The 27500-nt window shown below is 39.6% G+C and overlaps 30 non-coding genes across 30 annotated transcripts; all 30 read right to left on the bottom strand.

Moving 5' to 3' along the window:
• Positions 1 to 335: 335 nt before the first annotated feature.
• On the bottom strand, positions 336 to 408 carry Trnaf-gaa (transfer RNA phenylalanine (anticodon GAA)). Its single transcript has one exon. It is a non-coding gene; the product is annotated as a tRNA-Phe (tRNA).
• A 654-nt stretch (positions 409 to 1062) lies between these two features.
• Trnaf-gaa (transfer RNA phenylalanine (anticodon GAA)) lies at positions 1063 to 1135 on the bottom strand. The gene has a single exon. It is a non-coding gene; the product is annotated as a tRNA-Phe (tRNA).
• A 628-nt stretch (positions 1136 to 1763) lies between these two features.
• On the bottom strand, positions 1764 to 1836 carry Trnaf-gaa (transfer RNA phenylalanine (anticodon GAA)). The gene has a single exon. It is a non-coding gene; the product is annotated as a tRNA-Phe (tRNA).
• A 1605-nt stretch (positions 1837 to 3441) lies between these two features.
• On the bottom strand, positions 3442 to 3514 carry Trnaf-gaa (transfer RNA phenylalanine (anticodon GAA)). The gene has a single exon. It is a non-coding gene; the product is annotated as a tRNA-Phe (tRNA).
• A 524-nt stretch (positions 3515 to 4038) lies between these two features.
• On the bottom strand, positions 4039 to 4111 carry Trnaf-gaa (transfer RNA phenylalanine (anticodon GAA)). Its single transcript has one exon. It is a non-coding gene; the product is annotated as a tRNA-Phe (tRNA).
• Positions 4112 to 5390: 1279 nt separating this feature from the next.
• Positions 5391 to 5463, bottom strand: Trnaf-gaa (transfer RNA phenylalanine (anticodon GAA)). The gene has a single exon. It is a non-coding gene; the product is annotated as a tRNA-Phe (tRNA).
• Positions 5464 to 6473: 1010 nt separating this feature from the next.
• On the bottom strand, positions 6474 to 6546 carry Trnaf-gaa (transfer RNA phenylalanine (anticodon GAA)). Its single transcript has one exon. It is a non-coding gene; the product is annotated as a tRNA-Phe (tRNA).
• Positions 6547 to 7070: 524 nt separating this feature from the next.
• Positions 7071 to 7143, bottom strand: Trnaf-gaa (transfer RNA phenylalanine (anticodon GAA)). Its single transcript has one exon. It is a non-coding gene; the product is annotated as a tRNA-Phe (tRNA).
• Positions 7144 to 7719: 576 nt separating this feature from the next.
• Positions 7720 to 7792, bottom strand: Trnaf-gaa (transfer RNA phenylalanine (anticodon GAA)). Its single transcript has one exon. It is a non-coding gene; the product is annotated as a tRNA-Phe (tRNA).
• A 523-nt stretch (positions 7793 to 8315) lies between these two features.
• Trnaf-gaa (transfer RNA phenylalanine (anticodon GAA)) lies at positions 8316 to 8388 on the bottom strand. The gene has a single exon. It is a non-coding gene; the product is annotated as a tRNA-Phe (tRNA).
• A 1011-nt stretch (positions 8389 to 9399) lies between these two features.
• On the bottom strand, positions 9400 to 9472 carry Trnaf-gaa (transfer RNA phenylalanine (anticodon GAA)). The gene has a single exon. It is a non-coding gene; the product is annotated as a tRNA-Phe (tRNA).
• A 524-nt stretch (positions 9473 to 9996) lies between these two features.
• Positions 9997 to 10069, bottom strand: Trnaf-gaa (transfer RNA phenylalanine (anticodon GAA)). Its single transcript has one exon. It is a non-coding gene; the product is annotated as a tRNA-Phe (tRNA).
• A 524-nt stretch (positions 10070 to 10593) lies between these two features.
• Trnaf-gaa (transfer RNA phenylalanine (anticodon GAA)) lies at positions 10594 to 10666 on the bottom strand. Its single transcript has one exon. It is a non-coding gene; the product is annotated as a tRNA-Phe (tRNA).
• A 525-nt stretch (positions 10667 to 11191) lies between these two features.
• Trnaf-gaa (transfer RNA phenylalanine (anticodon GAA)) lies at positions 11192 to 11264 on the bottom strand. The gene has a single exon. It is a non-coding gene; the product is annotated as a tRNA-Phe (tRNA).
• A 1806-nt stretch (positions 11265 to 13070) lies between these two features.
• On the bottom strand, positions 13071 to 13143 carry Trnaf-gaa (transfer RNA phenylalanine (anticodon GAA)). Its single transcript has one exon. It is a non-coding gene; the product is annotated as a tRNA-Phe (tRNA).
• A 1010-nt stretch (positions 13144 to 14153) lies between these two features.
• Trnaf-gaa (transfer RNA phenylalanine (anticodon GAA)) lies at positions 14154 to 14226 on the bottom strand. The gene has a single exon. It is a non-coding gene; the product is annotated as a tRNA-Phe (tRNA).
• A 524-nt stretch (positions 14227 to 14750) lies between these two features.
• Positions 14751 to 14823, bottom strand: Trnaf-gaa (transfer RNA phenylalanine (anticodon GAA)). The gene has a single exon. It is a non-coding gene; the product is annotated as a tRNA-Phe (tRNA).
• Positions 14824 to 15347: 524 nt separating this feature from the next.
• On the bottom strand, positions 15348 to 15420 carry Trnaf-gaa (transfer RNA phenylalanine (anticodon GAA)). The gene has a single exon. It is a non-coding gene; the product is annotated as a tRNA-Phe (tRNA).
• A 1213-nt stretch (positions 15421 to 16633) lies between these two features.
• On the bottom strand, positions 16634 to 16706 carry Trnaf-gaa (transfer RNA phenylalanine (anticodon GAA)). Its single transcript has one exon. It is a non-coding gene; the product is annotated as a tRNA-Phe (tRNA).
• Positions 16707 to 17229: 523 nt separating this feature from the next.
• Trnaf-gaa (transfer RNA phenylalanine (anticodon GAA)) lies at positions 17230 to 17302 on the bottom strand. Its single transcript has one exon. It is a non-coding gene; the product is annotated as a tRNA-Phe (tRNA).
• A 582-nt stretch (positions 17303 to 17884) lies between these two features.
• On the bottom strand, positions 17885 to 17957 carry Trnaf-gaa (transfer RNA phenylalanine (anticodon GAA)). Its single transcript has one exon. It is a non-coding gene; the product is annotated as a tRNA-Phe (tRNA).
• A 1010-nt stretch (positions 17958 to 18967) lies between these two features.
• On the bottom strand, positions 18968 to 19040 carry Trnaf-gaa (transfer RNA phenylalanine (anticodon GAA)). The gene has a single exon. It is a non-coding gene; the product is annotated as a tRNA-Phe (tRNA).
• Positions 19041 to 20223: 1183 nt separating this feature from the next.
• Trnaf-gaa (transfer RNA phenylalanine (anticodon GAA)) lies at positions 20224 to 20296 on the bottom strand. The gene has a single exon. It is a non-coding gene; the product is annotated as a tRNA-Phe (tRNA).
• A 1606-nt stretch (positions 20297 to 21902) lies between these two features.
• Positions 21903 to 21975, bottom strand: Trnaf-gaa (transfer RNA phenylalanine (anticodon GAA)). The gene has a single exon. It is a non-coding gene; the product is annotated as a tRNA-Phe (tRNA).
• Positions 21976 to 22499: 524 nt separating this feature from the next.
• Positions 22500 to 22572, bottom strand: Trnaf-gaa (transfer RNA phenylalanine (anticodon GAA)). The gene has a single exon. It is a non-coding gene; the product is annotated as a tRNA-Phe (tRNA).
• Positions 22573 to 23096: 524 nt separating this feature from the next.
• Trnaf-gaa (transfer RNA phenylalanine (anticodon GAA)) lies at positions 23097 to 23169 on the bottom strand. The gene has a single exon. It is a non-coding gene; the product is annotated as a tRNA-Phe (tRNA).
• Positions 23170 to 24382: 1213 nt separating this feature from the next.
• On the bottom strand, positions 24383 to 24455 carry Trnaf-gaa (transfer RNA phenylalanine (anticodon GAA)). The gene has a single exon. It is a non-coding gene; the product is annotated as a tRNA-Phe (tRNA).
• A 523-nt stretch (positions 24456 to 24978) lies between these two features.
• On the bottom strand, positions 24979 to 25051 carry Trnaf-gaa (transfer RNA phenylalanine (anticodon GAA)). The gene has a single exon. It is a non-coding gene; the product is annotated as a tRNA-Phe (tRNA).
• Positions 25052 to 25633: 582 nt separating this feature from the next.
• On the bottom strand, positions 25634 to 25706 carry Trnaf-gaa (transfer RNA phenylalanine (anticodon GAA)). The gene has a single exon. It is a non-coding gene; the product is annotated as a tRNA-Phe (tRNA).
• A 1010-nt stretch (positions 25707 to 26716) lies between these two features.
• On the bottom strand, positions 26717 to 26789 carry Trnaf-gaa (transfer RNA phenylalanine (anticodon GAA)). The gene has a single exon. It is a non-coding gene; the product is annotated as a tRNA-Phe (tRNA).
• Positions 26790 to 27500: the final 711 nt, after the last annotated feature.

The following is a 27500-nucleotide window of genomic DNA, read 5'->3' as shown; positions in this document are numbered from 1 at the left end:
AGAACGTAAGTACTGCAAAGAAATTAAAGTGGCTCTCTACGAATTCATATGTGCTCCTTTGCGTGTGTAGTGTGCGTGCACGTGAAAGTGAGGGAGGGGGAGCTGCGTGAACAAGTAGAAAAGAGAACTCAGTAATGACATTGTACGAGAGACTAAAACTTAAGAAATCATTACTCCGAGTTTTCCAGAGGAATGAAAGGTAGTTGGGATCTGGGATGAAATGAATGCAAATAAAATCATTGAAAAGAACAGTTGGTCAAGCCTAGGACTACAACATGAAGGAAAACAGAATATGAAGAAGGAAAAGGAAAAAAATAAGCAGACCAGCCACCGGATGCCGAAACCCGGGATTGAACCAGGGACCTTTAGATCTTCAGTCTAACGCTCTCCCAACTGAGCTATTTCGGCTGGTGATGGCGTTTGTCTAAACTTTCCATGTCAGTCATATTGCATTTCAAAATACATTCTTACCAAACACGTTTTCTTGTAGACATGGCTTTTAATATAAGGCGACACATTGAGAGTGATTTAATCGATTGTATCAACCTCGGTACTACAGATTTCATTGCCCCAGTACTCAGAGTTACCGACGAAAGCAGAACGTAAGTACTGCAAAGAAATTATTAAAGTGACTCTCTACGAATTCATGTGTGTGTGTGTGTGTGTGTGTGTGTGTGTGTGTGTGTGTGTGTGTGTGTGTGTGTGTGTGTGTGTGTGTGTGTGTGTGTGTGTGTGTGTGTGTGTGTTTGCGCGCGCGCGCGCGTGTGTGTGTGTGTGCGTGTGTTTGTGTGTGTGTGTGCGTGCGCGAGTGAAAGAGAGGGATGGGGAGGTGCGTGAGCTAGTAGAAAAGAGTACTCAGTAATGACATTGTACGAGAGACCAAAACATAAGAAATCGTTACTCCGAGTTTTCCAGAGGAATGAAAGGTAGTTGGGATCTGGGATGAAATGAATGCAAATAAAATTATTGAAAAGAACGGTTGGTCAGGCCTAGGACTAAAACATGAATGAAAACAGAATATGAAGAAGGAAAAGGAAAAAAATAAGCAGACCAGCCACCGGATGCCGAAACCCGGGATTGAACCAGGGACCTTTAGATCTTCAGTCTAACGCTCTCCCAACTGAGCTATTTCGGCTGGTAATAGGATCTGTCTAAACTTTCCATGTCAGTCATATGGCATTTCAAAATACAATTTTTGCCAAAGACGTTTTCTTGTAGACATGGCTTTGAATATAAGGCGACACATTGAGAGTGATTTAATCGATTGTATCAACCTCGGTACTACAGATTTCATTGGCCCCAGTACCCAGAGTTACCGAAGAAAGCAGAACGTGAGTACTGCAAAGAAATTATTAAAGTGACTCTCTACGAATTCATGTGTTCCTCTGTGTGTGTGTGTGTGTGTGTGTGTGTGTGTGTGTGTGTGTGTGTGTGTGTGTGTGTGTGTGTGTGTGTGTGTGTGTGTGTGTGTGTGTGTGTGCGTGTGTCTGTGTGTGTGTGCGTGCGCGAGTGAAAGAGAGGGATGGGGAGGTGCGTGAGCAAGTAGAAAAGAGTACTCAGTAATGACATTGTACGAGAGACCAAAACATAAGAAATCGTTACTCCGAGTTTTCCAGAGGAATGAAAGGTAGTTGGGATCTGGGATGAAATGAATGCAAATAAAATTATTGAAAAGAACGGTTGGTCAGGCCTAGGACTAAAACATGAATGAAAACAGAATATGAAGAAGGAAAAGGAAAAAAATAAGCAGACCAGCCACCGGATGCCGAAACCCGGGATTGAACCAGGGACCTTTAGATCTTCAGTCTAACGCTCTCCCAACTGAGCTATTTCGGCTGGTGATGGCGTTTGTCTAAACTTTCCATGTCAGTCATATTGCATTTCAAAATACATTCTTACCAAACACGTTTTCTTGTAGACATGGCTTTTAATATAAGGCGACACATTGAGAGTGATTTAATCGATTGTATCAACCTCGGTACTACAGATTTCATTGCCCCAGTACTCAGAGTTACCGACGAAAGCAGAACGTAAGTACTGCAAAGAAATTAAAGTGGCTCTCTACGAATTCATATGTGCTCCTTTGCGTGTGTATGTGCGTGCGCGTGAAAGAGAGGGAGGGGGAGGTACGTGAGCAAGTAGAAAAGAGTACTCAGTATTGACATTGTACGAGAGACCAAAACTTAAGAAATCATAACTCCGAGTTTTCCAGAGGAATGAAAGGTAGCTGGGATCTGGGATGAAATGAATGCAAATATAATCATTGAAAAGAACAGTTGGTCAGGCCTAGAACTACAACATGAAGGAAAACAGAATATGAAGAAGGAAAAGGAAAAAAATAAGCAGACCAGCCACCGGATGCCGAAACCCGGGATAGAACCAGGGACCTTTAGATCTTCAGTCTAACGCTCTCCCAACTGAGCTATTTCGGCTGGTGACTGATTTTATCTAACCTTTCCATGTCAATCGCATTGTATATCAAACCACATTCTTTTCACAGACAGGAGAAAGCAAATAGAAATGATTACACAGAAATGATTTATATTATTGAGGAAACCAAAATTTGAGAAATCGTCAACCCGACTTTTCCATCCATCACCTTCGCTCAACAATTTATGTATCATCACTTGGTTTTAATTTTTCAAATTACTCCCCAATGGATAAATATTTTCACAGAGTTTGCAGCTGTAATCTCTTGATTGAGCGAGTTCTTTCTTGTTTTGTGAAAACCAGATTCTCAAGATTTGCACCGTAGCAGTTCAACGCGTTACCAAGTACTCCAGTTATTATAAACAGAAATCTTATAATTTTTGGAACATTTCGTAACGTGTTGTAGCTTATATTTTGTATCCACAGGATTATCCTTTGTATAGATGACGCTATAGTTTCGACATTATGTCTAATATTTAATACTATAATGACATTTTCAGTGTTACAATTAGAAAAACGAAAAGAGAAAGAATGTCGTTATGACGATTCAAAAAATGAAGTGCTTTTGTTTTAAGAAAACAAATGTAAATGGTGAAAAAGAAATATACAGAAACCTCGAGAGAGGCTTGTAGCGCAAACTAGGTAGAAGGTATTGTCAGAAACAATTTGAAATTGTAATGGAAATCGTAAAGAAGGATCATGATGTAATATAATAAGACAAAAATTGTGTAACATAAGATATTTTTATTAGTATTTAACAGAAGCAATAGACTGACTCAAGGGCCGGGAGTTTCATACGTTGGCACTTACGAAGCTTAATAAAAATATACATACACTCAAATTTTGAGTTAAATTTTTCCTGTTTGCATAAGGAATATAACAAATCCAATGGAATGAAAGGCAGGTGGAATACGGGATGAAATGAATGCAAATAAAATCATTGAAAGGATTAGTTGGTCAGGCCTAAATTAAAATTTGAACGAAAGAAAAAAACGTAGTCCAGCCACCGGATGCCGAAACCCGGGATTGAACCAGGGACCTTTAGATCTTCAGTCTAACGCTCGCCCAACTGAGCTATTTCGGCTGGTAATGTCCTTTATCTAAACTTTCCATATCAGTCATATTGCATTTCAAAATACATTCTTCCCAAACACGTTTTCTTGTAGACATGGCTTTTAATATAAGGCGACACATTGAGAGTGATTTAATCGATTGTATCAACCTCGGTACTACAGATTTCATTGCCCCAGTACTCAGAGTTACCGACGAAAGCAGAACGTAAGTACTGCAAAGAAATTAAAGTGGCTCTCTACGAATTCATATGTGCTCCTTTGCGTGTGTAGTGTGCGTGCACGTGAAAGTGAGGGAGGGGGAGCTGCGTGAACAAGTAGAAAAGAGTACTCAGTAATGACATTGTACGAGAGACCAAAACATAAGAAATCGTTACTCCGAGTTTTCCAGAGGAATGAAAGGTAGTTGGGATCTGGGATGAAATGAATGCAAATAAAATTATTGAAAAGAACGGTTGGTCAGGCCTAGGACTAAAACATGAAGGAAAACAGAATATGAAGAAGGAAAAGGAAAAAAATAAGCAGACCAGCCACCGGATGCCGAAACCCGGGATTGAACCAGGGACCTTTAGATCTTCAGTCTAACGCTCTCCCAACTGAGCTATTTCGGCTGGTAATAGGATCTGTCTAAACTTTCCATGTCAGTCATATGGCATTTCAAAATACAATTCTTGCCAAAGACGTTTTCTTGTAGACATGGCTTTTAATATAAGGCGACACATTGAGAGTTATTTAATCGATTGTATCAACCTCGGTACTACAGATTTCATTGGCCCCAGTACCCAGAGTTACCGAAGAAAGCAGAACGTGAGTACTGCAAAGAAATTATTAAAGTGACTCTCTACGAATTCATGTGTTCCTTGTGTGTGTGTGTGTGTGTGTGTGTGTGTGTGTGTGTGTGTGTGTGTGTGTGTGTGTGTGTGTGTGTGTGTGTGTGTGTGTGTGTGTGTGTGTGTGTGCGTGTGCGTGTGTGTGTGTGTGTGTGTGTGTGCGTGTGTCTGTGTGTGTGTGCGTGTGTCTGTGTGTGTGTGCGTGCGCGAGTGAAAGAGAGGGATGGGGAGGTGCCTGAGCAAGTAGAAAAGAGTACTCAGTAATGACATTGTACGAGAGACCAAAACATAAGAAATCGTTACTCCGAGTTTTCCAGAGGAATGAAAGGTAGTTGGGATCTGGGATGAAATGAATGCAAATAAAATTATTGAAAAGAACGGTTGGTCAGGCCTAGGACTAAAACATGAATGAAAACAGAATATGAAGAAGGAAAAGGAAAAAAATAAGCAGACCAGCCACCGGATGCCGAAACCCGGGATTGAATCAGGGACCTTTAGATCTTCAGTCTAACGCTCTCCCAACTGAGCTATTTCGGCTGGTGATGGCATTTGTCTAAACTTTCCATGTCAGTCATATTGCATTTCAAAATACATTCTTACCAAACACGTTTTCTTGTAGACATGGCTTTTAATATAAGGCGACACATTGAGAGTGATTTATTCGATTGTATCAACCTCGGTACTACAGATTTCATTGCCCCAGTACTCAGAGTTACCGACGAAAGCAGAACGTAAGTACTGCAAAGAAATTAAAGTGGCTCTCTACGAATTCATATGTGCTCCTTTGCGTGTGTATGTGCGTGCGCGTGAAAGAGAGGGAGGGGGAGGTGCGTGAGCAAGTAGAAAAGAGTACTCAGTATTGACATTGTACGAGAGACCAAAACTTAAGAAATCGTAACTCCGAGTTTTCCAGAGGAATGAAAGGTAGCTGGGATCTAGGATGAAATGAATGCAAATATAATCATTGAAAAGAACAGTTGGTCAGACCTACAACTACAACATGAAGGAAAACAGAATATGAAGAAGGAAAAGGAAAAAAATTAGCAGACCAGCCACCGGATGCCGAAACCCGGGATTGAACCAGGGACCTTTAGATCTTCAGTCTAACGCTCTCCCAACTGAGCTATTTCGGCTGGTGACTGGTTTTATCTAACCTTTCCATGTCAATCGCATTGTATATCAAACCACATTCTTTTCACAGACAGGAGAAAGCAAATAGAAATGATTACACAGAAATGATTTATATTATTGAGGAAACCAAAATTTGAGAAATCGTCAACCCGACTTTTCCATCCATCACCTTCGCTCAACAATTTATGTATCATCACTTGGTTTTAATTTTTCAAATTACTCCCCAATGGATAAATATTTTCACAGAGTTTGCAGCTGTAATCTCTTTATTGAGCGAGTTCTTTCTTGTTTTGTGAAAACCAGATTCTCAAGATTGGCACCGTAGCAGTTCAACGCGTTACCAAGTACTCCAGTTATTATAAACAGAAATCTTATAATTATTGGAACATTTCGTAACGTGTTGTAGCTTATATTTTGTATCCACAGGATTATCCTTTGTATAGATGACGCTATAGTTTCGACATTATGTCTAATATTTAATACTGTAATGACATTTTCAGTGTTACAATTAGAAAAACGAAAAGAGAAAGAATGTCGTTATGACGATTAAAAAAATGAAGTGCTTTTGTTTTAAGAAAACAAATGTAAATGGTGAAAAAGAAATATACAGAAACCTCGAGAGAGGCTTGTAGCGCAAACTAGGTAGAAAGTATTGTCAGAAACAATTTGAAATTGTAATGGAAATCGTAAAGAAGGATCATGATGTAATATAATAAGACAAAAATTGTTGTAATATAAGATATTTTTATTAGTATTTAACAGAAGCAATAGACTGACTCAAGGGCCGGGAGTTTCATACGTTGGCACTTACGAAGCTTAATAAAAATATACATACACTCAAATTTTGAGTTAAATTTTTCCTGTTTGCATAAGGAATATAACAAATCCAATGGAATGAAAGGCAGGTGGAATACGGGATGAAATGAATGCAAATAAAATCATTGAAAGGATTAGTTGGTCAGGCCTAAATTAAAATTTGAACGAAAGAAAAAAACGTAGTCCAGCCACCGGATGCTGAAACCCGGGATTGAACCAGGGACCTTTAGATCTTCAGTCTAACGCTCTCCCAACTGAGCTATTTCGGCTGGTAATGTCCTTTATCTAAACTTTCCATGTCAGTCATATTGCATTTCAAAATACATTCTTGCCAGAGACGTTTTCTTGTAGACATGGCTTTTAATATAAGGCGACACATTGAGAGTGATTTAATCGATTGTATCAACCTCGGTACTACAGATTTCATTGCCCCAGTACTCAGAGTTACCGACGAAAGCAGAACGTAAGTACTGCAAAGAAATTAAAGTGGCTCTCTACGAATTCATATGTGCTCCTTTGCGTGCGCAGTGTGCGTGCACGTGAAAGTGAGGGAGGGGGAGGTGCGTGAACAAGTAGAAAAGAGAACTCAGTAATGACATTGTACGAGAGACTAAAACTTAAGAAATCATTACTCCGAGTTTTCCAGAGGAATGAAAGGTAGTTGGGATCTGGGATGAAATGAATGCAAATAAAATCATTGAAAAGAACAGTTGGTCAAGCCTAGGACTACAACATGAAGGAAAACAGAATATGAAGAAGGAAAAGGAAAAAAATAAGCAGACCAGCCACCGGATGCCGAAACCCGGGATTGAACCAGGGACCTTTAGATCTTCAGTCTAACGCTCTCCCAACTGAGCTATTTCGGCGGGTGATAGGAGCTGTCTAAACTTTCCATGTCAGTCATATTGCATTTCAAAATACAATTCTTGCCAAAGACGTTTTCTTGTAGACATGGCTTTGAATATAAGGCGACACATTGAGAGTGATTTAATCGATTGTATCAACCTCGGTACTACAGATTTCATTGGCCCCAGTACCCAGAGTTACCGAAGAAAGCAGAACGTGAGTACTGCAAAGAAATTATTAAAGTGACTCTCTACGAATTCATGTGTTCCTTTGTGTGTGTGTGTGTGCGTGTGTGTGTGTGTGTGTGTGTGCGTGTGTCTGTGTGTGTGTGTGCGTGCGCGAGTGAAAGAGAGGGATGGGGAGGTGCGTGAGCAAGTAGAAAAGAGTACTCAGTAATGACATTGTACGAGAGACCAAAACATAAGAAATCGTTACTCCGAGTTTTCCAGAGGAATGAAAGGTAGTTGGGATCTGGGATGAAATGAATGCAAATAAAATTATTGAAAAGAACGGTTGGTCAGGCCTAGGACTAAAACATGAATGAAAACAGAATATGAAGAAGGAAAAGGAAAAAAATAAGCAGACCAGCCACCGGATGCCGAAACCCGGGATTGAACCAGGGACCTTTAGATCTTCAGTCTAACGCTCTCCCAACTGAGCTATTTCGGCTGGTGATGGTATTTGACTAAACTTTCCATGTCAGTCATATTGCATTTCAAAATACATTCTTACCAAACACGTTTTCTTGTAGACATGGCTTTTAATATAAGGCGACACATTGAGAGTGATTTAATCGATTGTATCAACCTCGGTACTACAGATTTCATTGCCCCAGTACTCAGAGTTACCGACGAAAGCAGAACGTAAGTACTGCAAAGAAATTAAAGTGGCTCTCTACGAATTCATATGTGCTCCTTTGCGTGTGTATGTGCGTGCGCGTGAAAGAGAGGGAGGGGGAGGTGCGTGAGCAAGTAGAAAAGAGTACTCAGTAATGACATTGTACGAGAGACCAAAACTTAAGAAATCGTAACTCCGAATTTTCCAGAGGAATGAAAGGTAGCTGGGATCTAGGATGAAATGAATGCAAATATAATCATTGAAAAGAACAGTTGGTCAGACCTACAACTACAACATGAAGGAAAACAGAATATGAAGAAGGAAAAGGAAAAAAATAAGCAGACCAGCCACCGGATGCCGAAACCCGGGATTGAACCAGGGACCTTTAGATTTTCAGTCTAACGCTCTCCCAACTGAGCTATTTCGGCTGGTGGCTGGTTTTATCTAACCTTTTCCATGTCAATCGCATTGTATATCAAACCACATTCTTTTCACAGACAGGAGAAAGCAAATAGAAATGATTACACAGAAATGATTTATATTATTGAGGAAACCAAAATTTGAGAAATCGTCAACCCGACTTTTCCATCCATCACCTTCGCTCAACAATTTATGTATCATCACTTGGTTTTAATTTTTCAAATTACTCCCCAATGGATAAATATTTTCACAGAGTTTGCAGCTGTAATCTCTTGATTGAGCGAGTTCTTTCTTGTTTTGTGAAAACCAGATTCTCAAGATTGGCACCGTAGCAGTTCAACGCGTTACCAAGTACTCCAGTTATTATAAACAGAAATCTTATAATTATTGGAACATTTCGTAACGTGTTGTAGCTTATATTTTGTATCCACAGGATTATCCTTTGTATAGATGACGCAATAGTTTCGACATCATGTCTAATATTTAATACTGTAATGACATTTTCAGTGTTACAATTAGAAAAACGAAAAGAGAAAGAATGTCGTTATGACGATTAAAAAAATGAAGTGCTTTTGTTTTAAGAAAACAAATGTAAATGGTGAAAAAGAAATATACAGAAACCTCGAGAGAGGCTTGTAGCGCAAACTAGGTAGAAGGTATTGTCAGAAACAATTTGAAATTGTAATGGAAATCGTAAAGAAGGATCATGATGTAATATAATAAGACAAAAATTGTTGTAATATAAGATATTTTTATTAGTATTTAACAGAAGCAATAGACTGACTCAAGGGCCGGGAGTTTCATACGTTGGCACTTACGAAGCTTAATAAAAATATACATACACTCAAATTTTGAGTTAAATTTTTCCTGTTTGCATAAGGAATATAACAAATCCAATGGAATGAAAGGCAGGTGGAATACGGGATGAAATGAATGCAAATAAAATCATTGAAAGGATTAGTTGGTCAGGCCTAAATTAAAATTTGAACGAAAGAAAAAAACGTAGTCCAGCCACCGGATGCTGAAACCCGGGATTGAACCAGGGACCTTTAGATCTTCAGTCTAACGCTCTCCCAACTGAGCTATTTCGGCTGGTAATGTCCTTTATCTAAACTTTCCATGTCAGTCATATTGCATTTCAAAATACATTCTTGCCAGAGACGTTTTCTTGTAGACATGGCTTTTAATATAAGGCGACACATTGAGAGTGATTTAATCGATTGTATCAACCTCGGTACTACAGATTTCATTGCCCCAGTACTCAGAGTTACCGACGAAAGCAGAACGTAAGTACTGCAAAGAAATTAAAGTGGCTCTCTACGAATTCATATGTGCTCCTTTGCGTGTGTAGTGTGCGTGCACGTGAAAGTGAGGGAGGGGGAGGTGCGTGAACAAGTAGAAAAGAGAACTCAGTAATGACATTGTACGAGAGACTAAAACTTAAGAAATCATTACTCCGAGTTTTCCAGAGGAATGAAAGGTAGTTGGGATCTGGGATGAAATGAATGCAAATAAAATCATTGAAAAGAACAGTTGGTCAAGCCTAGGACTACAACATGAAGGAAAACAGAATATGAAGAAGGAAAAGGAAAAAAATAAGCAGACCAGCCACCGGATGCCGAAACCCGGGATTGAACCAGGGACCTTTAGATCTTCAGTCTAACGCTCTCCCAACTGAGCTATTTCGGCTGGTGATGGTATTTGTCTAAACTTTCCATGTCAGTCATATTGCATTTCAAAATACATTCTTACCAAACACGTTTTCTTGTAGACATGGCTTTTAATATAAGGCGACACATTGAGAGTGATTTAATCGATTGTATCAACCTCGGTACTACAGATTTCATTGCCCCAGTACTCAGAGTTACCGACGAAAGCAGAACGTAAGTACTGCAAAGAAATTAAAGTGGCTCTCTACGAATTCATATGTGCTCCTTTGCGTGTGTAGTGTGCGTGCACGTGAAAGTGAGGGAGGGGGAGGTGCGTGAACAAGTAGAAAAGAGAACTCAGTAATGACATTGTACGAGAGACTAAAACTTAAGAAATCATTACTCCGAGTTTTCCAGAGGAATGAAAGGTAGTTGGGATCTGGGATGAAATGAATGCAAATAAAATCATTGAAAAGAACAGTTGGTCAAGCCTAGGACTACAACATGAAGGAAAACAGAATATGAAGAAGGAAAAGGAAAAAAATAAGCAGACCAGCCACCGGATGCCGAAACCCGGGATTGAACCAGGGACCTTTAGATCTTCAGTCTAACGCTCTCCCAACTGAGCTATTTCGGCTGGTAATAGGAGCTGTCTAAACTTTCCATGTCAGTCATATTGCATTTCAAAATACAATTCTTGCCAAAGACGTTTTCTTGTAGACATGGCTTTTAATATAAGGCGACGCATTGAGAGTGATTTAATCGATTGTATCAACCTCGGTACTACAGATTTCATTGCCCCAGTACTCAGAGTTACCGACGAAAGCAGAACGTAAGTACTGCAAAGAAATTAAAGTGGCTCTCTACGAATTCATATGTGCTCCTTTGCGTGTGTAGTGTGCGTGCACGTGAAAGTGAGGGAGGGGGAGGTGCGTGAACAAGTAGAAAAGAGAACTCAGTAATGACATTGTACGAGAGACTAAAACTTAAGAAATCATTACTCCGAGTTTTCCAGAGGAATGAAAGGTAGTTGGGATCTGGGATGAAATGAATGCAAATAAAATCATTGAAAAGAACAGTTGGTCAAGCCTAGGACTACAACATGAAGGAAAACAGAATATGAAGAAGGAAAAGGAAAAAAATAAGCAGACCAGCCACCGGATGCCGAAACCCGGGATTGAACCAGGGACCTTTAGATCTTCAGTCTAACGCTCTCCCAACTGAGCTATTTCGGCTGGTGATGGTATTTGTCTAAACTTTCCATGTCAGTCATATTGCATTTCAAAATACATTCTTACCAAACACGTTTTCTTGTAGACATGGCTTTTAATATAAGGCGACACATTGAGAGTGATTTAATCGATTGTATCAACCTCGGTACTACAGATTTCATTGCCCCAGTACTCAGAGTTACCGACGAAAGCAGAACGTAAGTACTGCAAAGAAATTAAAGTGGCTCTCTACGAATTCATATGTGCTCCTTTGCGTGTGTAGTGTGCGTGCACGTGAAAGTGAGGGAGGGGGAGGTGCGTGAACAAGTAGAAAAGAGAACTCAGTAATGACATTGTACGAGAGACTAAAACTTAAGAAATCATTACTCCGAGTTTTCCAGAGGAATGAAAGGTAGTTGGGATCTGGGATGAAATGAATGCAAATAAAATCATTGAAAAGAACAGTTGGTCAAGCCTAGGACTACAACATGAAGGAAAACAGAATATGAAGAAGGAAAAGGAAAAAAATAAGCAGACCAGCCACCGGATGCCGCAACCCGGGATTGAACCAGGGACCTTTAGATCTTCAGTCTAACGCTCTCCCAACTGAGCTATTTCGGCTGGAAATAGGAGCTGTCTAAACTTTCCATGTCAGTCATATTGCATTTCAAAATACAATTCTTGCCAAAGACGTTTTCTTGTAGACATGGCTTTTAATATAAGGCGACGCATTGAGAGTGATTTAATCGATTGTATCAACCTCGGTACTTCAGATTTCATTGGCCCCAGTACCCAGAGTTACCGAAGAAAGCAGAACGTGAGTACTGCAAAGAAATTATTAAAGTGACTCTCTACGAATTCATGTGTGTGTGTGTGTGTGTGTGTGTGTGTGTGTGTGTGTGTGTGTGTGTGTGTGTGTGTGTGTGTGTGTGTGTGTGTGTGTGTGTACGTGTGTTTGTGTGTGTGTGTGCGTGCGCGAGTGAAAGAGAGGGATGGGGAGGTGCGTGAGCAAGTAGAAAAGAGTACTCAGTAATGACATTGTACGAGAGACCAAAACATAAGAAATCGTTACTCCGAGTTTTCCAGAGGAATGAAAGGTAGTTGGGATCTGGGATGAAATGAATGCAAATAAAATTATTGAAAAGAACGGTTGGTCAGGCCTAGGACTAAAACATGAATGAAAACAGAATATGAAGAAGGAAAAGGAAAAAAATAAGCAGACCAGCCACCGGATGCCGAAACCCGGGACCTTTAGATCTTCAGTCTAACGCTCTCCCAACTGAGCTATTTCGGCTGGTAATAGGATCTGTCTAAACTTTCCATGTCAGTCATATGGCATTTCAAAATACAATTCTTGCCAAAGACGTTTTCTTGTAGACATGGCTTTGAATATAAGGCGACACATTGAGATTGATTTAATCGATTGTATCAACCTCGGTACTACAGATTTCATTGGCCCCAGTACCCAGAGTTACCGAAGAAAGCAGAACGTGAGTACTGCAAAGAAATTATTAAAGTGACTCTCTACGAATTCATGTGTTCCTTTGTGTGTGTGTGTGTGTGTGTGTGTGTGTGTGTGTGTGTGTGGGATGGGGAGGTGCGTGAGCAAGTAGAAAAGAGTACTCAGTAATGACATTGTACGAGAGACCAAAACATAAGAAATCGTTACTCCGAGTTTTCCAGAGGAATGAAAGGTAGTTGGGATCTGGGATGAAATGAATGCAAATAAAATTATTGAAAAGAACGGTTGGTCAGGCCTAGGACTAAAACATGAATGAAAACAGAATATGAAGAAGGAAAAGGAAAAAAATAAGCAGACCAGCCACCGGATGCCGAAACCCGGGATTGAACCAGGGACCTTTAGATCTTCAGTCTAACGCTCTCCCAACTGAGCTATTTCGGCTGGTGACTGGTTTTATCTAACCTTTCCATGTCAATCGCATTGTATATCAAACCACATTCTTTTCACAGACAGGAGAAAGCAAATAGAAATGATTACACAGAAATGATTTATATTATTGAGGAAACCAAAATTTGAGAAATCGTCAACCCGACTTTTCCATCCATCACCTTCGCTCAACAATTTATGTATCATCACTTGGTTTTAATTTTTCAAATTACTCCCCAATGGATAAATATTTTCACAGAGTTTGCAGCTGTAATCTCTTGATTGAGCGAGTTCTTTCTTGTTTTGTGAAAACCAGATTCTCAAGATTGGCACCGTAGCAGTTCAACGCGTTACCAAGTACTCCAGTTATTATAAACAGAAATCTTATAATTATTGGAACATTTCGTAACGTGTTGTAGCTTATATTTTGTATCCACAGGATTATCCTTTGTATAGATGACGCAATAGTTTCGACATCATGTCTAATATTTAATACTGTAATGACATTTTCAGTGTTACAATTAGAAAAACGAAAAGAGAAAGAATGTCGTTATGACGATTAAAAAAATGAAGTGCTTTTGTTTTAAGAAAACAAATGTAAATGGTGAAAAAGAAATATACAGAAACCTCGAGAGAGGCTTGTAGCGCAAACTAGGTAGAAGGTATTGTCAGAAACAATTTGAAATTGTAATGGAAATCGTAAAGAAGGATCATGATGTAATATAATAAGACAAAAATTGTTGTAATATAAGATATTTTTATTAGTATTTAACAGAAGCAATAGACTGACTCAAGGGCCGGGAGTTTCATACGTTGGCACTTACGAAGCTTAATAAAAATATACATACACTCAAATTTTGAGTTAAATTTTTCCTGTTTGCATAAGGAATATAACAAATCCAATGGAATGAAAGGCAGGTGGAATACGGGATGAAATGAATGCAAATAAAATCATTGAAAGGATTAGTTGGTCAGGCCTAAATTAAAATTTGAACGAAAGAAAAAAACGTAGTCCAGCCACCGGATGCTGAAACCCGGGATTGAACCAGGGACCTTTAGATCTTCAGTCTAACGCTCTCCCAACTGAGCTATTTCGGCTGGTAATGTCCTTTATCTAAACTTTCCATGTCAGTCATATTGCATTTCAAAATACATTCTTGCCAGAGACGTTTTCTTGTAGACATGGCTTTTAATATAAGGCGACACATTGAGAGTGATTTAATCGATTGTATCAACCTCGGTACTACAGATTTCATTGCCCCAGTACTCAGAGTTACCGACGAAAGCAGAACGTAAGTACTGCAAAGAAATTAAAGTGGCTCTCTACGAATTCATATGTGCTCCTTTGCGTGTGTAGTGTGCGTGCACGTGAAAGTGAGGGAGGGGGAGGTGCGTGAACAAGTAGAAAAGAGAACTCAGTAATGACATTGTACGAGAGACTAAAACTTAAGAAATCATTACTCCGAGTTTTCCAGAGGAATGAAAGGTAGTTGGGATCTGGGATGAAATGAATGCAAATAAAATCATTGAAAAGAACAGTTGGTCAAGCCTAGGACTACAACATGAAGGAAAACAGAATATGAAGAAGGAAAAGGAAAAAAATAAGCAGACCAGCCACCGGATGCCGAAACCCGGGATTGAACCAGGGACCTTTAGATCTTCAGTCTAACGCTCTCCCAACTGAGCTATTTCGGCTGGTAATGTCCTTTATCTAAACTTTCCATGTCAGTCATATTGCATTTCAAAATACATTCTTACCAAACACGTTTTCTTGTAGACATGGCTTTTAATATAAGGCGACACATTGAGAGTGATTTAATCGATTGTATCAACCTCGGTACTACAGATTTCATTGCCCCAGTACTCAGAGTTACCGACGAAAGCAGAACGTAAGTACTGCAAAGAAATTAAAGTGACTCTCTACGAATTCATATGTGCTCCTTTGCGTGTGTAGTGTGCGTGCACGTGAAAGTGAGGGAGGGGGAGGTGCGTGAACAAGTAGAAAAGAGAACTCAGTAATGACATTGTACGAGAGACTAAAACTTAAGAAATCATTACTCCGAGTTTTCCAGAGGAATGAAAGGTAGTTGGGATCTGGGATGAAATGAATGCAAATAAAATCATTGAAAAGAACAGTTGGTCAAGCCTAGGACTACAACATGAAGGAAAACAGAATATGAAGAAGGAAAAGGAAAAAAATAAGCAGACCAGCCACCGGATGCCGAAACCCGGGATTGAACCAGGGACCTTTAGATCTTCAGTCTAACGCTCTCCCAACTGAGCTATTTCGGCTGGTAATAGGAGCTGTCTAAACTTTCCATGTCAGTCATATTGCATTTCAAAATACAATTCTTGCCAAAGACGTTTTCTTGTAGACATGGCTTTTAATATAAGGCGACGCATTGAGAGTGATTTAATCGATTGTATCAACCTCGGTACTTCAGATTTCATTGGCCCCAGTACCCAGAGTTACCGAAGAAAGCAGAACGTGAGTACTGCAAAGAAATTATTAAAGTGACTCTCTACGAATTCATGTGTGTGTGTGTGTGTGTGTGTGTGTGTGTGTGTGTGTGTGTGTGTGTGTGTGTGTGTGTGTGTGTGTGCGTGTGTGTGTGTGTGTACGTGTGTTTGTGTGTGTGTGTGCGTGCGCGAGTGAAAGAGAGGGATGGGGAGGTGCGTGAGCAAGTAGAAAAGAGTACTCAGTAATGACATTGTACGAGAGACCAAAACATAAGAAATCGTTACTCCGAGTTTTCCAGAGGAATGAAAGGTAGTTGGGATCTGGGATGAAATGAATGCAAATAAAATTATTGAAAAGAACGGTTGGTCAGGCCTAGGACTAAAACATGAATGAAAACAGAATATGAAGAAGGAAAAGGAAAAAAATAAGCAGACCAGCCACCGGATGCCGAAACCCGGGACCTTTAGATCTTCAGTCTAACGCTCTCCCAACTGAGCTATTTCGGCTGGTAATAGGATCTGTCTAAACTTTCCATGTCAGTCATATGGCATTTCAAAATACAATTCTTGCCAAAGACGTTTTCTTGTAGACATGGCTTTGAATATAAGGCGACACATTGAGATTGATTTAATCGATTGTATCAACCTCGGTACTACAGATTTCATTGGCCCCAGTACCCAGAGTTACCGAAGAAAGCAGAACGTGAGTACTGCAAAGAAATTATTAAAGTGACTCTCTACGAATTCATGTGTTCCTTTGTGTGTGTGTGTGTGTGTGTGTGTGTGTGTGTGTGTGTGTGTGGGATGGGGAGGTGCGTGAGCAAGTAGAAAAGAGTACTCAGTAATGACATTGTACGAGAGACCAAAACATAAGAAATCGTTACTCCGAGTTTTCCAGAGGAATGAAAGGTAGTTGGGATCTGGGATGAAATGAATGCAAATAAAATTATTGAAAAGAACGGTTGGTCAGGCCTAGGACTAAAACATGAATGAAAACAGAATATGAAGAAGGAAAAGGAAAAAAATAAGCAGACCAGCCACCGGATGCCGAAACCCGGGATTGAACCAGGGACCTTTAGATCTTCAGTCTAACGCTCTCCCAACTGAGCTATTTCGGCTGGTGATGGTATTTGTCTAAACTTTCCATGTCAGTCATATTGCATTTCAAAATACATTCTTACCAAACACGTTTTCTTGTAGACATGGCTTTTAATATAAGGCGACACATTGAGAGTGATTTAATCGATTGTATCAACCTCGGTACTACAGATTTCATTGCCCCAGTACTCAGAGTTACCGACGAAAGCAGAACGTAAGTACTGCAAAGAAATTAAAGTGGCTCTCTACGAATTCATATGTGCTCCTTTGCGTGTGTATGTGCGTGCGCGTGAAAGAGAGGGAGGGGGAGGTGCGTGAGCAAGTAGAAAAGAGTACTCAGTAATGACATTGTACGAGAGACCAAAACTTAAGAAATCATTACTCCGAGTTTTCCAGAGGAATGAAAGGTAGTTGGGATCTGGGATGAAATGAATGCAAATAAAATCATTGAAAAGAACAGTTGGTCAAGCCTAGGACTACAACATGAAGGAAAACAGAATATGAAGAAGGAAAAGGAAAAAAATAAGCAGACCAGCCACCGGATGCCGAAACCCGGGATTGAACCAGGGACCTTTAGATCTTCAGTCTAACGCTCTCCCAACTGAGCTATTTCGGCCGGTAATAGGAGCTGTCTAAACTTTCCATGTCAGTCATATTGCATTTCAAAATACAATTCTTGCCAAAGACGTTTTCTTGTAGACATGGCTTTTAATATAAGGCGACGCATTGAGAGTGATTTAATCGATTGTATCAACCTCGGTACTTCAGATTTCATTGGCCCCAGTACCCAGAGTTACCGAAGAAAGCAGAACGTGAGTACTGCAAAGAAATTATTAAAGTGACTCTCTACGAATTCATGTGTGTGTGTGTGTGTGTGTGTGTGTGTGCGTGTGTGTGTGTGTGTGTGTGTGTGCGTGTGTCTGTGTGTGTGTGTGCGTGCGCGAGTGAAAGAGAGGGATGGGGAGGTGCGTGAGCAAGTAGAAAAGAGTACTCAGTAATGACATTGTACGAGAGACCAAAACATAAGAAATCGTTACTCCGAGTTTTCCAGAGGAATGAAAGGTAGTTGGGATCTGGGATGAAATGAATGCAAATAAAATTATTGAAAAGAACGGTTGGTCAGGCCTAGGACTAAAACATGAATGAAAACAGAATATGAAGAAGGAAAAGGAAAAAAATAAGCAGACCAGCCACCGGATGCCGAAACCCGGGATTGAACCAGGGACCTTTAGATCTTCAGTCTAACGTTCTCCCAACTGAGCTATTTCGGCTGGTGACTGGTTTTATCTAACCTTTCCATGTCAATCGCATTGTATATCAAACCACATTCTTTTCACAGACAGGAGAAAGCAAATAGAAATGATTACACAGAAATGATTTATATTATTGAGGAAACCAAAATTTGAGAAATCGTCAACCCGACTTTTCCATCCATCACCTTCGCTCAACAATTTATGTATCATCACTTGGTTTTAATTTTTCAAATTACTCCCCAATGGATAAATATTTTCACAGAGTTTGCAGCTGTAATCTCTTGATTGAGCGAGTTCTTTCTTGTTTTGTGAAAACCAGATTCTCAAGATTGGCACCGTAGCAGTTCAACGCGTTACCAAGTACTCCAGTTATTATAAACAGAAATCTTATAATTATTGGAACATTTCGTAACGTGTTGTAGCTTATATTTTGTATCCACAGGATTATCCTTTCTATAGATGACGCAATAGTTTCGACATCATGTCTAATATTTAATACTGTAATGACATTTTCAGTGTTACAATTAGAAAAACGAAAAGAGAAAGAATGTCGTTATGACGATTAAAAAAATGAAGTGCTTTTGTTTTAAGAAAACAAATGTAAATGGTGAAAAAGAAATATACAGAAACCTCGAGAGAGGCTTGTAGCGCAAACTAGGTAGAAGGTATTGTCAGAAACAATTTGAAATTGTAATGGAAATCGTAAAGAAGGATCATGATGTAATATAATAAGACAAAAATTGTTGTAATATAAGATATTTTTATTAGTATTTAACAGAAGCAATAGACTGACTCAAGGGCCGGGAGTTTCATACGTTGGCACTTACGAAGCTTAATAAAAATATACATACACTCAAATTTTGAGTTAAATTTTTCCTGTTTGCATAAGGAATATAACAAATCCAATGGAATGAAAGGCAGGTGGAATACGGGATGAAATGAATGCAAATAAAATCATTGAAAGGATTAGTTGGTCAGGCCTAAATTAAAATTTGAACGAAAGAAAAAAACGTAGTCCAGCCACCGGATGCTGAAACCCGGGATTGAACCAGGGACCTTTAGATCTTCAGTCTAACGCTCTCCCAACTGAGCTATTTCGGCTGGTAATGTCCTTTATCTAAACTTTCCATGTCAGTCATATTGCATTTCAAAATACATTCTTGCCAGAGACGTTTTCTTGTAGACATGGCTTTTAATATAAGGCGACACATTGAGAGTGATTTAATCGATTGTATCAACCTCGGTACTACAGATTTCATTGCCCCAGTACTCAGAGTTACCGACGAAAGCAGAACGTAAGTACTGCAAAGAAATTAAAGTGGCTCTCTACGAATTCATATGTGCTCCTTTGCGTGTGCAGTGTGCGTGCACGTGAAAGTGAGGGAGGGGGAGGTGCGTGAACAAGTAGAAAAGAGAACTCAGTAATGACATTGTACGAGAGACTAAAACTTAAGAAATCATTACTCCGAGTTTTCCAGAGGAATGAAAGGTAGTTGGGATCTGGGATGAAATGAATGCAAATAAAATCATTGAAAAGAACAGTTGGTCAAGCCTAGGACTACAACATGAAGGAAAACAGAATATGAAGAAGGAAAAGGAAAAAAATAAGCAGACCAGCCACCGGATGCCGAAACCCGGGATTGAACCAGGGACCTTTAGATCTTCAGTCTACCGCTCTCCCAACTGAGCTATTTCGGCGGGTAATAGGAGCTGTCTAAACTTTCCATGTCAGTCATATTGCATTTCAAAATACAATTCTTGCCAAAGACGTTTTCTTGTAGACATGGCTTTTAATATAAGGCGACACATTGAGAGTGATTTAATCGATTGTATCAACCTCGGTACTACAGATTTCATTGGCCCCAGTACCCAGAGTTACCGAAGAAAGCAGAACGTGAGTACTGCAAAGAAATTATTAAAGTGACTCTCTACGAATTCATGTGTTCCTTTGTGTGTGTGTGTGTGTGTGTGTGTGTGTGTGTGTGTGTGTGTGTGTGTGCGTGTGTCTGTGTGTGTGTGTGCGTGCGCGAGTGAAAGAGAGGGATGGGGAGGTGCGTGAGCAAGTAGAAAAGAGTACTCAGTAATGACATTGTACGAGAGACCAAAACATAAGAAATCGTTACTCCGAGTTTTCCAGAGGAATGAAAGGTAGTTGGGATCTGGGATGAAATGAATGCAAATAAAATTATTGAAAAGAACGGTTGGTCAGGCCTAGGACTAAAACATGAATGAAAACAGAATATGAAGAAGGAAAAGGAAAAAAATAAGCAGACCAGCCACCGGATGCCGAAACCCGGGATTGAACCAGGGACCTTTAGATCTTCAGTCTAACGCTCTCCCAACTGAGCTATTTCGGCTGGTGATGGCGTTTGTCTAAACTTTCCATGTCAGTCATATTGCATTTCAAAATACATTCTTACCAAACACGTTTTCTTGTAGACATGGCTTTTAATATAAGGCGACACATTGAGAGTGATTTAATCGATTGTATCAACCTCGGTACTACAGATTTCATTGCCCCAGTACTCAGAGTTACCGACGAAAGCAGAACGTAAGTACTGCAAAGAAATTAAAGTGGCTCTCTACGAATTCATATGTGCTCCTTTGCGTGTGTATGTGCGTGCGCGTGAAAGAGAGGGAGGGGGAGGTGCGTGAGCAAGTAGAAAAGAGTACTCAGTATTGACATTGTACGAGAGACCAAAACTTAAGAAATCATAACTCCGAGTTTTCCAGAGGAATGAAAGGTAGCTGGGATCTGGGATGAAATGAATGCAAATATAATCATTGAAAAGAACAGTTGGTCAGGCCTAGAACTACAACATGAAGGAAAACAGAATATGAAGAAGGAAAAGGAAAAAAATAAGCAGACCAGCCACCGGATGCCGAAACCCGGGATAGAACCAGGGACCTTTAGATCTTCAGTCTAACGCTCTCCCAACTGAGCTATTTCGGCTGGTGACTGATTTTATCTAACCTTTCCATGTCAATCGCATTGTATATCAAACCACATTCTTTTCACAGACAGGAGAAAGCAAATAGAAATGATTACACAGAAATGATTTATATTATTGAGGAAACCAAAATTTGAGAAATCGTCAACCCGACTTTTCCATCCATCACCTTCGCTCAACAATTTATGTATCATCACTTGGTTTTAATTTTTCAAATTACTCCCCAATGGATAAATATTTTCACAGAGTTTGCAGCTGTAATCTCTTGATTGAGCGAGTTCTTTCTTGTTTTGTGAAAACCAGATTCTCAAGATTGGCACCGTAGCAGTTCAACGCGTTACCAAGTACTCCAGTTATTATAAACAGAAATCTTATAATTTTTGGAACATTTCGTAACGTGTTGTAGCTTATATTTTGTATCCACAGGATTATCCTTTGTATAGATGACGCAATAGTTTCGACATCATGTCTAATATTTAATACTGTAATGACATTTTCAGTGTTACAATTAGAAAAACGAAAAGAGAAAGAATGTCGTTATGACGATTAAAAAAATGAAGTGCTTTTGTTTTAAGAAAACAAATGTAAATGGTGAAAAAGAAATATACAGAAACCTCGAGAGAGGCTTGTAGCGCAAACTAGGTAGAAGGTATTGTCAGAAACAATTTGAAATTGTAATGGAAATCGTAAAGAAGGATCATGATGTAATATAATAAGACAAAAATTGTTGTAATATAAGATATTTTTATTAGTATTTAACAGAAGCAATAGACTGACTCAAGGGCCGGGAGTTTCATACGTTGGCACTTACGAAGCTTAATAAAAATATACATACACTCAAATTTTGAGTTAAATTTTTCCTGTTTGCATAAGGAATATAACAAATCCAATGGAATGAAAGGCAGGTGGAATACGGGATGAAATGAATGCAAATAAAATCATTGAAAGGATTAGTTGGTCAGGCCTAAATTAAAATTTGAACGAAAGAAAAAAACGTAGTCCAGCCACCGGATGCTGAAACCCGGGATTGAACCAGGGACCTTTAGATCTTCAGTCTAACGCTCTCCCAACTGAGCTATTTCGGCTGGTAATGTCCTTTATCTAAACTTTCCATGTCAGTCATATTGCATTTCAAAATACATTCTTGCCAGAGACGTTTTCTTGTAGACATGGCTTTTAATATAAGGCGACACATTGAGAGTGATTTAATCGATTGTATCAACCTCGGTACTACAGATTTCATTGCCCCAGTACTCAGAGTTACCGACGAAAGCAGAACGTAAGTACTGCAAAGAAATTAAAGTGGCTCTCTACGAATTCATATGTGCTCCTTTGCGTGTGTAGTGTGCGTGCACGTGAAAGTGAGGGAGGGGGAGGTGCGTGAACAAGTAGAAAAGAGAACTCAGTAATGACATTGTACGAGAGACTAAAACTTAAGAAATCATTACTCCGAGTTTTCCAGAGGAATGAAAGGTAGTTGGGATCTGGGATGAAATGAATGCAAATAAAATCATTGAAAAGAACAGTTGGTCAAGCCTAGGACTACAACATGAAGGAAAACAGAATATGAAGAAGGAAAAGGAAAAAAATAAGCAGACCAGCCACCGGATGCCGAAACCCGGGATTGAACCAGGGACCTTTAGATCTTCAGTCTAACGCTCTCCCAACTGAGCTATTTCGGCTGGTAATGTCCTTTATCTAAACTTTCCATGTCAGTCATATTGCATTTCAAAATACATTCTTACCAAACACGTTTTCTTGTAGACATGGCTTTTAATATAAGGCGACACATTGAGAGTGATTTAATCGATTGTATCAACCTCGGTACTACAGATTTCATTGCCCCAGTACTCAGAGTTACCGACGAAAGCAGAACGTAAGTACTGCAAAGAAATTAAAGTGACTCTCTACGAATTCATATGTGCTCCTTTGCGTGTGTAGTGTGCGTGCACGTGAAAGTGAGGGAGGGGGAGGTGCGTGAACAAGTAGAAAAGAGAACTCAGTAATGACATTGTACGAGAGACTAAAACTTAAGAAATCATTACTCCGAGTTTTCCAGAGGAATGAAAGGTAGTTGGGATCTGGGATGAAATGAATGCAAATAAAATCATTGAAAAGAACAGTTGGTCAAGCCTAGGACTACAACATGAAGGAAAACAGAATATGAAGAAGGAAAAGGAAAAAAATAAGCAGACCAGCCACCGGATGCCGAAACCCGGGATTGAACCAGGGACCTTTAGATCTTCAGTCTAACGCTCTCCCAACTGAGCTATTTCGGCTGGTAATAGGAGCTGTCTAAACTTTCCATGTCAGTCATATTGCATTTCAAAATACAATTCTTGCCAAAGACGTTTTCTTGTAGACATGGCTTTTAATATAAGGCGACGCATTGAGAGTGATTTAATCGATTGTATCAACCTCGGTACTTCAGATTTCATTGGCCCCAGTACCCAGAGTTACCGAAGAAAGCAGAACGTGAGTACTGCAAAGAAATTATTAAAGTGACTCTCTACGAATTCATGTGTGTGTGTGTGTGTGTGTGTGTGTGTGTGTGTGTGTGTGTGTGTGTGTGTGTGTGTGTGTGTGTGTGCGTGTGTGTGTGTGTGTACGTGTGTTTGTGTGTGTGTGTGCGTGCGCGAGTGAAAGAGAGGGATGGGGAGGTGCGTGAGCAAGTAGAAAAGAGTACTCAGTAATGACATTGTACGAGAGACCAAAACATAAGAAATCGTTACTCCGAGTTTTCCAGAGGAATGAAAGGTAGTTGGGATCTGGGATGAAATGAATGCAAATAAAATTATTGAAAAGAACGGTTGGTCAGGCCTAGGACTAAAACATGAATGAAAACAGAATATGAAGAAGGAAAAGGAAAAAAATAAGCAGACCAGCCACCGGATGCCGAAACCCGGGACCTTTAGATCTTCAGTCTAACGCTCTCCCAACTGAGCTATTTCGGCTGGTAATAGGATCTGTCTAAACTTTCCATGTCAGTCATATGGCATTTCAAAATACAATTCTTGCCAAAGACGTTTTCTTGTAGACATGGCTTTGAATATAAGGCGACACATTGAGATTGATTTAATCGATTGTATCAACCTCGGTACTACAGATTTCATTGGCCCCAGTACCCAGAGTTACCGAAGAAAGCAGAACGTGAGTACTGCAAAGAAATTATTAAAGTGACTCTCTACGAATTCATGTGTTCCTTTGTGTGTGTGTGTGTGTGTGTGTGTGTGTGTGTGTGTGTGTGTGGGATGGGGAGGTGCGTGAGCAAGTAGAAAAGAGTACTCAGTAATGACATTGTACGAGAGACCAAAACATAAGAAATCGTTACTCCGAGTTTTCCAGAGGAATGAAAGGTAGTTGGGATCTGGGATGAAATGAATGCAAATAAAATTATTGAAAAGAACGGTTGGTCAGGCCTAGGACTAAAACATGAATGAAAACAGAATATGAAGAAGGAAAAGGAAAAAAATAAGCAGACCAGCCACCGGATGCCGAAACCCGGGATTGAACCAGGGACCTTTAGATCTTCAGTCTAACGCTCTCCCAACTGAGCTATTTCGGCTGGTGATGGTATTTGTCTAAACTTTCCATGTCAGTCATATTGCATTTCAAAATACATTCTTACCAAACACGTTTTCTTGTAGACATGGCTTTTAATATAAGGCGACACATTGAGAGTGATTTAATCGATTGTATCAACCTCGGTACTACAGATTTCATTGCCCCAGTACTCAGAGTTACCGACGAAAGCAGAACGTAAGTACTGCAAAGAAATTAAAGTGGCTCTCTACGAATTCATATGTGCTCCTTTGCGTGTGTATGTGCGTGCGCGTGAAAGAGAGGGAGGGGGAGGTGCGTGAGCAAGTAGAAAAGAGTACTCAGTAATGACATTGTACGAGAGACCAAAACTTAAGAAATCATTACTCCGAGTTTTCCAGAGGAATGAAAGGTAGTTGGGATCTGGGATGAAATGAATGCAAATAAAATCATTGAAAAGAACAGTTGGTCAAGCCTAGGACTACAACATGAAGGAAAACAGAATATGAAGAAGGAAAAGGAAAAAAATAAGCAGACCAGCCACCGGATGCCGAAACCCGGGATTGAACCAGGGACCTTTAGATCTTCAGTCTAACGCTCTCCCAACTGAGCTATTTCGGCCGGTAATAGGAGCTGTCTAAACTTTCCATGTCAGTCATATTGCATTTCAAAATACAATTCTTGCCAAAGACGTTTTCTTGTAGACATGGCTTTTAATATAAGGCGACGCATTGAGAGTGATTTAATCGATTGTATCAACCTCGGTACTTCAGATTTCATTGGCCCCAGTACCCAGAGTTACCGAAGAAAGCAGAACGTGAGTACTGCAAAGAAATTATTAAAGTGACTCTCTACGAATTCATGTGTGTGTGTGTGTGTGTGTGTGTGTGTGCGTGTGTGTGTGTGTGTGTGTGTGTGCGTGTGTCTGTGTGTGTGTGTGCGTGCGCGAGTGAAAGAGAGGGATGGGGAGGTGCGTGAGCAAGTAGAAAAGAGTACTCAGTAATGACATTGTACGAGAGACCAAAACATAAGAAATCGTTACTCCGAGTTTTCCAGAGGAATGAAAGGTAGTTGGGATCTGGGATGAAATGAATGCAAATAAAATTATTGAAAAGAACGGTTGGTCAGGCCTAGGACTAAAACATGAATGAAAACAGAATATGAAGAAGGAAAAGGAAAAAAATAAGCAGACCAGCCACCGGATGCCGAAACCCGGGATTGAACCAGGGACCTTTAGATCTTCAGTCTAACGTTCTCCCAACTGAGCTATTTCGGCTGGTGACTGGTTTTATCTAACCTTTCCATGTCAATCGCATTGTATATCAAACCACATTCTTTTCACAGACAGGAGAAAGCAAATAGAAATGATTACACAGAAATGATTTATATTATTGAGGAAACCAAAATTTGAGAAATCGTCAACCCGACTTTTCCATCCATCACCTTCGCTCAACAATTTATGTATCATCACTTGGTTTTAATTTTTCAAATTACTCCCCAATGGATAAATATTTTCACAGAGTTTGCAGCTGTAATCTCTTGATTGAGCGAGTTCTTTCTTGTTTTGTGAAAACCAGATTCTCAAGATTGGCACCGTAGCAGTTCAACGCGTTACCAAGTACTCCAGTTATTATAAACAGAAATCTTATAATTATTGGAACATTTCGTAACGTGTTGTAGCTTATATTTTGTATCCACAGGATTATCCTTTGTATAGATGACGCAATAGTTTCGACATCATGTCTAATATTTAATACTGTAATGACATTTTCAGTGTTACAATTAGAAAAACGAAAAGAGAAAGAATGTCGTTATGACGATTAAAAAAATGAAGTGCTTTTGTTTTAAGAAAACAAATGTAAATGGTGAAAAAGAAATATACAGAAACCTCGAGAGAGGCTTGTAGCGCAAACTAGGTAGAAGGTATTGTCAGAAACAATTTGAAATTGTAATGGAAATCGTAAAGAAGGATCATGATGTAATATAATAAGACAAAAATTGTTGTAATATAAGATATTTTTATTAGTATTTAACAGAAGCAATAGACTGACTCAAGGGCCGGGAGTTTCATACGTTGGCACTTACGAAGCTTAATAAAAATATACATACACTCAAATTTTGAGTTAAATTTTTCCTGTTTGCATAAGGAATATAACAAATCCAATGGAATGAAAGGCAGGTGGAATACGGGATGAAATGAATGCAAATAAAATCATTGAAAGGATTAGTTGGTCAGGCCTAAATTAAAATTTGAACGAAAGAAAAAAACGTAGTCCAGCCACCGGATGCTGAAACCCGGGATTGAACCAGGGACCTTTAGATCTTCAGTCTAACGCTCTCCCAACTGAGCTATTTCGGCTGGTAATGTCCTTTATCTAAACTTTCCATGTCAGTCATATTGCATTTCAAAATACATTCTTGCCAGAGACGTTTTCTTGTAGACATGGCTTTTAATATAAGGCGACACATTGAGAGTGATTTAATCGATTGTATCAACCTCGGTACTACAGATTTCATTGCCCCAGTACTCAGAGTTACCGACGAAAGCAGAACGTAAGTACTGCAAAGAAATTAAAGTGGCTCTCTACGAATTCATATGTGCTCCTTTGCGTGTGCAGTGTGCGTGCACGTGAAAGTGAGGGAGGGGGAGGTGCGTGAACAAGTAGAAAAGAGAACTCAGTAATGACATTGTACGAGAGACTAAAACTTAAGAAATCATTACTCCGAGTTTTCCAGAGGAATGAAAGGTAGTTGGGATCTGGGATGAAATGAATGCAAATAAAATCATTGAAAAGAACAGTTGGTCAAGCCTAGGACTACAACATGAAGGAAAACAGAATATGAAGAAGGAAAAGGAAAAAAATAAGCAGACCAGCCACCGGATGCCGAAACCCGGGATTGAACCAGGGACCTTTAGATCTTCAGTCTACCGCTCTCCCAACTGAGCTATTTCGGCGGGTAATAGGAGCTGTCTAAACTTTCCATGTCAGTCATATTGCATTTCAAAATACAATTCTTGCCAAAGACGTTTTCTTGTAGACATGGCTTTTAATATAAGGCGACACATTGA

This window comes from Octopus bimaculoides, chromosome 6 (genome assembly GCF_046866305.1).
Source record: "Octopus bimaculoides isolate indiv1 chromosome 6, ASM4686630v1, whole genome shotgun sequence".
Lineage (NCBI taxonomy): Eukaryota > Metazoa > Mollusca > Cephalopoda > Octopoda > Octopodidae > Octopus > Octopus bimaculoides.
The sequence above is the reverse complement of the archived record's forward strand: the minus strand, read 5'-3'. Positions and strand labels throughout refer to the sequence as shown.